This window comes from Erythrolamprus reginae, chromosome Z (assembly GCF_031021105.1).
Source record: "Erythrolamprus reginae isolate rEryReg1 chromosome Z, rEryReg1.hap1, whole genome shotgun sequence".
Taxonomy (NCBI): domain Eukaryota; kingdom Metazoa; phylum Chordata; class Lepidosauria; order Squamata; family Dipsadidae; genus Erythrolamprus; species Erythrolamprus reginae.
In genome coordinates, this window is record NC_091963.1 from 17,453,135 (window position 1) to 17,461,115 (window position 7,981).

The window sequence follows — 7,981 nt, forward strand, 5'->3', positions numbered from 1 at the left end:
GTTCAAACCAGATAAGAGGGCAAACCACTATAGCATTGAGATGCTGAAAATAGGTCGGAACACTGATGCTTAAAAGCAGCACAGTAAGAGAAGTACATAGTAAATAGTCTTTCCTTCGCAAAGGATTAGAAGAGTTGACGGCTTCTTATTATCTTTGCTTCCTCAAAGGTACTGAACAACTCAGCTGCTGTTAAAAAAAAAAAAGATCTCCCCTTCCATATCCCAAGATGCTAGTCAGTAAATATTTTAAATCGGCTATTATTAGTTTCCTAAATCTTTCCTCCCATCTTTTCCTTCACAAAGGGATCCAAGTATAAATGTCAAGAATAATTAACCGACATTTAGTGCAATTCCCCAAAGAGAAAGTTTGCATGGCTGTAAATCTCCTAAGCAGTTTTTTTTTTTAAAGATACTTTCATTATATTATCTTTTTTTTTTAATGCCTGGCATCAGTCTGCCTAGGGCTTAGCAGCTTGATTGCCCAAGATAACAGCAGTTTATAGATGTTTTCTTTTTATTTAGTTTGACTTTCATTTATTTGGATGTATGTCTGTGTGTCTCTGTGTGTGTCTACACACACATACATATACACTTACATACATATAAGATCTATTTATTTATTTATTTATTCAATTTTTATGCTGCCCTTCTTAGACTCAGGGCGGCTTACAACATGTTAGCAGTAGCACTTCTTAACAGAGCCAGCATATTGCCCCCACAATCCGGGTCCTCATTTTACCCACCTTGGAAGTATGGAAGGTTGAGTCAACCTTGAGCCGGTGATGAGATTTGAACCGCTGACCTACAGATCTACAGTCAGCTTCAGTGGCCTGCAGTATAGCACTCTACCTGATCGCGCCACCCCGGCTCCTTATACATACACACACATGCACACACACACTCACACACACATATTGGGCTATCTGTCTTTGTAACTCAAAAGGGATATGGAAGGGATATTCGGTTCTGGAGACCTCATCTACAATAATATATTGATAAAATTGAATGGGTCCAAAGACAGGCTACAAAAAAGGTGGAAGGTATAAAACTTATCAGGAAAGACTTAATGAACTCAATCTGTATAGTCTGGAGGACAGAAGGGAAAGGGGGGACATGATGGAAACATTTAAATATGTTAAAGGGTTAAATAAGGTCCAGGAGGGAAGTGTTTTTAATAGGAAAGTGAACACAAGAACAAGGGGGCACTATATGAGGTTCGTTGGGGGAAAGATCAGAAGCAACATGAGAAAATATTATTTTACTGAAAGAGTAGTAGATCCTTGGAACAAACTTCCAGCAGACGTGGTTGGTAAATCCACAGTAACTGAATTTAAACATGCCTGGGATAAACATGTATCCATCCTAAGATAAAATACAAGAAATAGTATAAGGGCAGACTAATCTTCTATGTTTCTATGAAGGGGAAGTTTTATGGAATTTATTTATTTATTTATTCGGTTTTTGTATGCCGCCCTTCTCCTTAGACTCAGGGTGGCTTACAACATGTGATCAATAGCACTTTTTAACAGAGCCAGCATGTTGCCTCCACAATCCGGATCCTCATTTAATTCTTAAACAGTGAGAAGCATTTGAACCAGAAAACCACTAGATAATGCCAAGTCTGAATGAATTCTAAAATAAATGAAAACAAATCAATCCAAAGAAGGATATGACTTTTTAATCCATGGCTAATAACTATATAAAAGTTCCCTCAAGAATGAGGAGGTCAGATCCCCCCCCCATCTTGAAATTTTAAAGATTGCAACATTTAAAATGGTCATCCACAAGGTTGTGTAGTAGCTAGATATTTCCAGGAAAGGAAAAATAGTTCAAACAAAATACCCCATGATTCTGATATTAGTATTAATATTAGTAATTAATAATATTACTAATAATAAAGTAATTCATAATATTAGTAATTAGTAATTCAAAAATACAAAACAGGTAATAAGTTGAAGACTGTGTTTTAAATGACATCTGGATACATAAAGTCTCATGAAGATACAATATCACCATTTTTATCAATAAATTGTGAAAAATATTGCTACGATTTTACTTCCGAATTATAAAAATGTGATCTGCAGCTGCTCACAAACTGCACCCAAAGAAAATATGGATATTATTTGTTTATATTATTACATCTCATTACAGGTGAGATATCTTATTATCATTTCTCTTCCTACAGGTGAGCAAAATATACTCAACAGATTCTTTTTTTTATGCCTTTCAAGAATAATATATATGAATAATATATGAGCCGGGGTGGCGCAGCAGGTAGAGTGCTGTACTTCAGGCCACTGAAGCTGACTGTAGATCTGTAGGGTCAGCGGTTCAAATCTCATCAGCGGCTCAAGGTTGACTCAGCCTTCCATCCTTCAAAGGTGGGTAAAATGAGGAATCGGATTGTGCTGGCTCTGTTAAAAAAGTGCTATTGCTAACATGTTGTAAGCCGCCCTGAGTCTAAGGAGAAGGGCGGCATAAAAATAGAATGAATGAATGAATGAATGAATGAATGAATGAATGAATGAATGAATGAATAATGTCTGTTCAATCCAAATTTATTTCAGCACATGCAACTGGTCAGAGATGTTCTTTTTTTGCTAGCTTTCTGGTTTTTTAATATAACAAACTATTCCCTAAATCATGACATAATATTACCAATAAAATTGATGATATTTTTCAAAATTATGCATGTCTGCATAATGAGACAGATAAAGATTCTTTATGAAAAGAGTTAATAAATATGATACATTAAAAACCCAAATATTCTTTGTTAGCAGCCTTATTAGGCATACATAATTTTCTTAAATCAAAAGCGGTATATAAAATGGGATACCCATAAATCAAGATATATAATCTGCTCACCTGTCCATTAAGGCAATATTGATTTTTGTGTGGACACTGCTAGATAAAATTCTTTGGTGAGACAAATTTTCTGGTTCTGTTGTGGTTAAGTGTCCATATTGCAGCAGAGGCGGAGTAACGACACGGACACAGAGAGCTGGATTTAAAACTGGGTCATTTTATTAATTACATTTGCATAATTTATTCATTAAATTAGCATAAATTTAACTTAACCTAACAAGGACCCGCAGGGTCAAACAATTACTTCCGGGGCGGAAATGATGTCAGAAAAGCTTCCGGGGCAACTATGGGCATAGCTCCATGCTGATCCAGGTGAAGGGCCCCGCCCTCACCTGGATTCCAGCCATGCAGCTGCATGTGGGAGGTCTCGCTGTCTAACCCCTACAAGGGGATAGAAATGGGCGGGACCCAAAGACAGGTTCCCCCAATTGCTCAGATCGAACTAAAGGCACCATGAGCCTTTGGAGAGAACCTGTCAATCATCCCCAAAGATGCCCAACGGAGAACACACAGTTGCTAAACACCACCCAATTTCCGCCCCTAACCTGCCTACCCAAATGACCAAAGGTAAGCCAATTTAGACTAATCGGGGAGTGAAGCACCCCCTAACCATCCATCCGTCACCACAGTGTGGAATAGGCGAAAAAACGGTCGCAGAAAATACCGAGACCACCAAAAATTCCTATTCGGCCCCCTAAGGGTGACCCACAGTGGCACACTGAAAGATAGGGAGGGCGGGCAGGTGTTCGCTTGCTCATCGTCAGGGCGAAAAGGAGGCCCCAAGCCTGCTCAGCCTCTTTTATAGGGCTGGCAGGCTCCACCCCCGGTGACGTCATCGGCCTTGGCCGATGACACAAAAATGGCCGGGATCTCATGAAATCTCGTGAGATCCCGGCCCTCCAAAATGGCGGCTATGCCGAGGGCCGTGTCTCCCTGGCCCTGCGGCAAATCTGGGCCGGGGATGACTCACCGGCCGCGCATTATCACCAGTTACTGTTTGAAGCCTTCTCTAATTGTTATTCATTAACAAGGCTCTATCTCCAACCCACAGATCTTGGATTCTGCAAAATCCATAAGGATTCTGCAAAATCCACTAGGATTATCTCTCTAATTATTTGAGGACAGATGAGAGGTGTGGGGCAGATCATGAAAATGGATGTCCACCATATGTCTTGCCAGTTGTTCTATAATGAACTGGAGTCTGGAAAGAGATGTTAAGATGGCAGTTCGTTGTTAGCAAAAACTTTAGAAGAGAAGGATTTAGGGCTAGTGATTTCTGACAGTCTCAAAATGGTGGTGAACAGTGCAGTCAAGCGGTAGGAAAAGCAAGTAGAATGCTTGGCTGCATAGCTAGAGGTATAACAAGCAGGAAGAGGGAGATTGTGATCCCACTGTATAGAGCACTGGTAAGACCACATTTGGAATACTGTGTTCAGTTCTGGAGACCTCACCTACAAAAAGATATTGATAAAATTGAACGGGTCCAAAGACGGGCTGCAAAAGTGGTGTAAGGTCTTAAGCATAAAACTTTATCAGGAAATACTTAATTAACTCAATCTGTATGGACAGAAGGGAAAGAGGGGACATGAACAAAACATTTAAATATGTTAAAGGATTAAATAAGGTTCAGCAGGATAGGAACAAGGGGGCACAATCTAAGGTTAGTTGGGGGGGAGATCAGAAGCAATGTGAGAAAATATTATTTTACTGAAAGAGTAGTAGTAGCAGAGGTAGTTGGTACATCCACAGCTGCTCTGGGTCCTCGGAGAGAGGCGGCATGCAAATAATAATAATAATAATAATAATAATAATAATAATAATAATAATAATAATAATAATAATAATAATAATAATAAAAATAAAAAACAACAACAACAACAACAACAGAATTTAAACATGCCTGGGATAAACATATATCCATCCTAAGATTAAATACTAGAAATAGTATAAGAGCAGACTAGATGAACCATAAGGTCTTTTTCTGCCATCAATCTTCTATGTTTCTAAGACTGACCACATAAATTCTACAAAGATGTAAAAGCATCCCCATACAATTTGCAACATCTAGCCAATGGAATTAGAAGCTGCAGCTGCTGATAGTATCCTCTGGCCAGCTCTATGCTGGGAAGCTTCTACTGGATTTGGAGACAAGAAACAATTCAAAAACCCAATAAAATAATGTATTGAATTGTCATTTTTTTTTTAAAAAAAATATTGATTACCTATTAATCAGTAAGCAATAGCTGATTAAGAAATTGATGCAGGTTAATACATTATCCACCATTTTCAACCTCTGAATGACTTGACAATATATACAGCGGTTAAGGTATCAATCTAAAAAACAGAAAACATAATTATATTCTGGCCCTGTACACAAAGCTTTCTGGGTTATAATAATTAATAATAATAATAATTGATTAGATTTGTATGCCGCCCCGCTCCAAGGACTCGGAGCGGCTCACAACAAATTATCTTAGGCCCATGGTGCTGAATCTATGACACACATGCCAGGGGTGGCATGCAGAGCCCTTTCTGAACTTGTGAATGCACCAACCCTAGAAGTTTTTAAGAAGGATTAATTTAATTTAATTCAGTCATCTTCTATGCCGCCCAATCTCGTAGGACTCAGGGCGGCTTACAACAATAACAGTACGATACAACAGCACAATAGTGAAAAAGAAGTCAAATATAAGAATAATTATAACCCCAATTATAACCCAACTAAAACCCCATATAAAAAACCCTGAATCCAGTCTAACAACAACGTAAATACCACACAAGGACAATGTTAATATTTAAGACCGATGTATAAAAAACGATAAAAGGAAGATTTTCCTTTGGAGAACAGAAATAAGCTGCAAAAAAAAATCTACTACTCCTAGAGTAGTGATAAATGTAAATAATGATATCAAATATGTAATACATAAAGCAGAGTGCTTTATTTTCTCTTGCCTACTTTTTCCTTTCACTTCTTTCTTTTGTCTTTTCTTTTTCTTTACTTAAACTCTTGTGTATATAGTATACTGTATGCATTGTTATTGTGTGATTTTAGTGTAAATAAATTAATAAACTTTTTTCAGAAAAAAAAAAAATATTTAAGGCCTGCAGGCCTTTCGCCAAAGTCAGGTTTTAACATGTTGGATAACCATCTTTCTGAAGTAGTGTAGGGTTTCCTGCCTAAGCAGGGGGTTGGTCTAGAACAGTGATTTTCAACCTTTTTGAGCCGCGGCACATTTTTTACATTTACAAAATCCTGGGGCACACCACCAACCAAAATGACACAAAATGACATTCTAAGACACTGTCCTCTCTTTTTCCATCCCTGTCTCCTTCCCTCCTTGTGTGTGTGTGTGTATACACTCTTGAACCATTTCCAAAACCAAGTGAAGGCTGGGGTTTTTTCTCTATTATTCTTTGGGTGCTTTTTATCATATGCTTTAAATCAAGAGTCACTTCTCTCTCTCTCTCTTTTGTGTCTCTCTCTTTCCTCTCATTCTCTGCCTCAATCATTTTCTCATTTCTCTTTTTTCCTCCCCTTTTTGCTCATTTCTCTCTCTCTCTCTCTCCCTTCCTCTCCTTTTCTCTCTCTCTCTTGCTTTCTTTCTCTCACACTCTTTCTTTCTTTCTCTTTCTCTCTCTTTCTCTCTCTCTCTCTCCCTTCCTCTCCTTTTCTCTCTCTCTCTTGCTTTCTTTCTCTCTCTCTCTCTTTCTCTCTCTCTCTCTTTCTCTCTCTCTCTCCCTTCCTCTCCTTTTCTCTCTCTCTCTTGCTTTCTTTCTCTCACACTCTTTCTTTCTTTCTCTCTCTCTCTCTTTCTCTCTCTCTCTCCCTTCCTCTCCTTTTCTCTCTCTCTCTTGCTTTCTTTCTCTCTCTGTCTCTTTCTCTCTCTCTCTCTCTCTTTCTCTCTCTCTCCCTCCCTCTCCCTTTCTCTCTCTCTCTTGCTTTCTTTCTCTCGCAGTCTTTCTTTCTTTCTCTCTCTCTCTCTCTCTTTCTCTCTCTCTCTCTCTTGCTCTCAGCAAAAAGTTGCAAAACTGGAACCTGAGCTTCTTTCTTCACGGCACACCTGACCATGTCTCGCGGCACACTAGTGTGCCGTGGCACACTGGTTGAAGAACACTGGTCTAGAAGACCTCCAAGGTTCACTTTCAACACTGTTGTTGCTGTTGTTGTTGTTGTTGTTGTTGTTGTTGTTGTAGGCACAAGCATTGTCACCAGCTGCTCTTCTGGTTTCCAGCACATGCATGCCAACCAGCTGATCTTTGGGTTTCTGGTACTCCAGCATGCGTGTGTGCGCCATGCACAAATATGTTCCAGTTTGGGCACTCAATGCTGAAAAAGTTCACCATCATTGATTTAGGACAGTCACTTCTCTCAATCCTAGGATGGAGGCAATGTCAACAGACCATTTCTGAAAGTACCTTGCCAAGAATACTGCAAGTAGTATCTGAGAATCGGACACAATTGAATAAAAATCCAAAAGGTGCTTTTTCAAAAGGCAACTGGGTTTTGCTTTCTTTCTCATCTAACAAGCAGAACATCTTCAAGGAAAACCAAATTCAGTTTCCTTTTGGTACAGCCATTTACCTGGATGACTGAGAAATCTCCATAGACAATTGAATGGAAAAATATAGTCCAGCATATTTTAATATCTATTAATATCAACTATGTGGAAATTGAAATCCAGCAAGAGATCTGGATTCTGTAGAATACACATGGGATTTCACACTTGTTTCTCTTCCATTTAATATTCTGCTACTAGCTTCCTATACTCCCCATCCATCCTCCACATTTTATATCTTTTGACAGAAACATACCTTGCAACCTGAACAGAACTCAAGATCTTGATTTATATCTGAGTTGCTTTGTGGATAGTGGTAATTCCCTCCCAGCAGTTTCCCTTTGAGTTCTCAATCTGAAAACTATTGAGTTGATTGAGCTTTCAGTGTGAAAACCACATAGAAACAATGCTTTGCCTTATACAGGAACAGTGTTCTGTCTCTTGTTTTTTGCTGTTCCACATGCTCCAACAGAATAGGCATGCTCCAAGTGACCTTTCTGAAAGCAAGTCATCTTGTAGGATATAGGATACCTTTTTTGTTATGTCACTTACCCTAATTA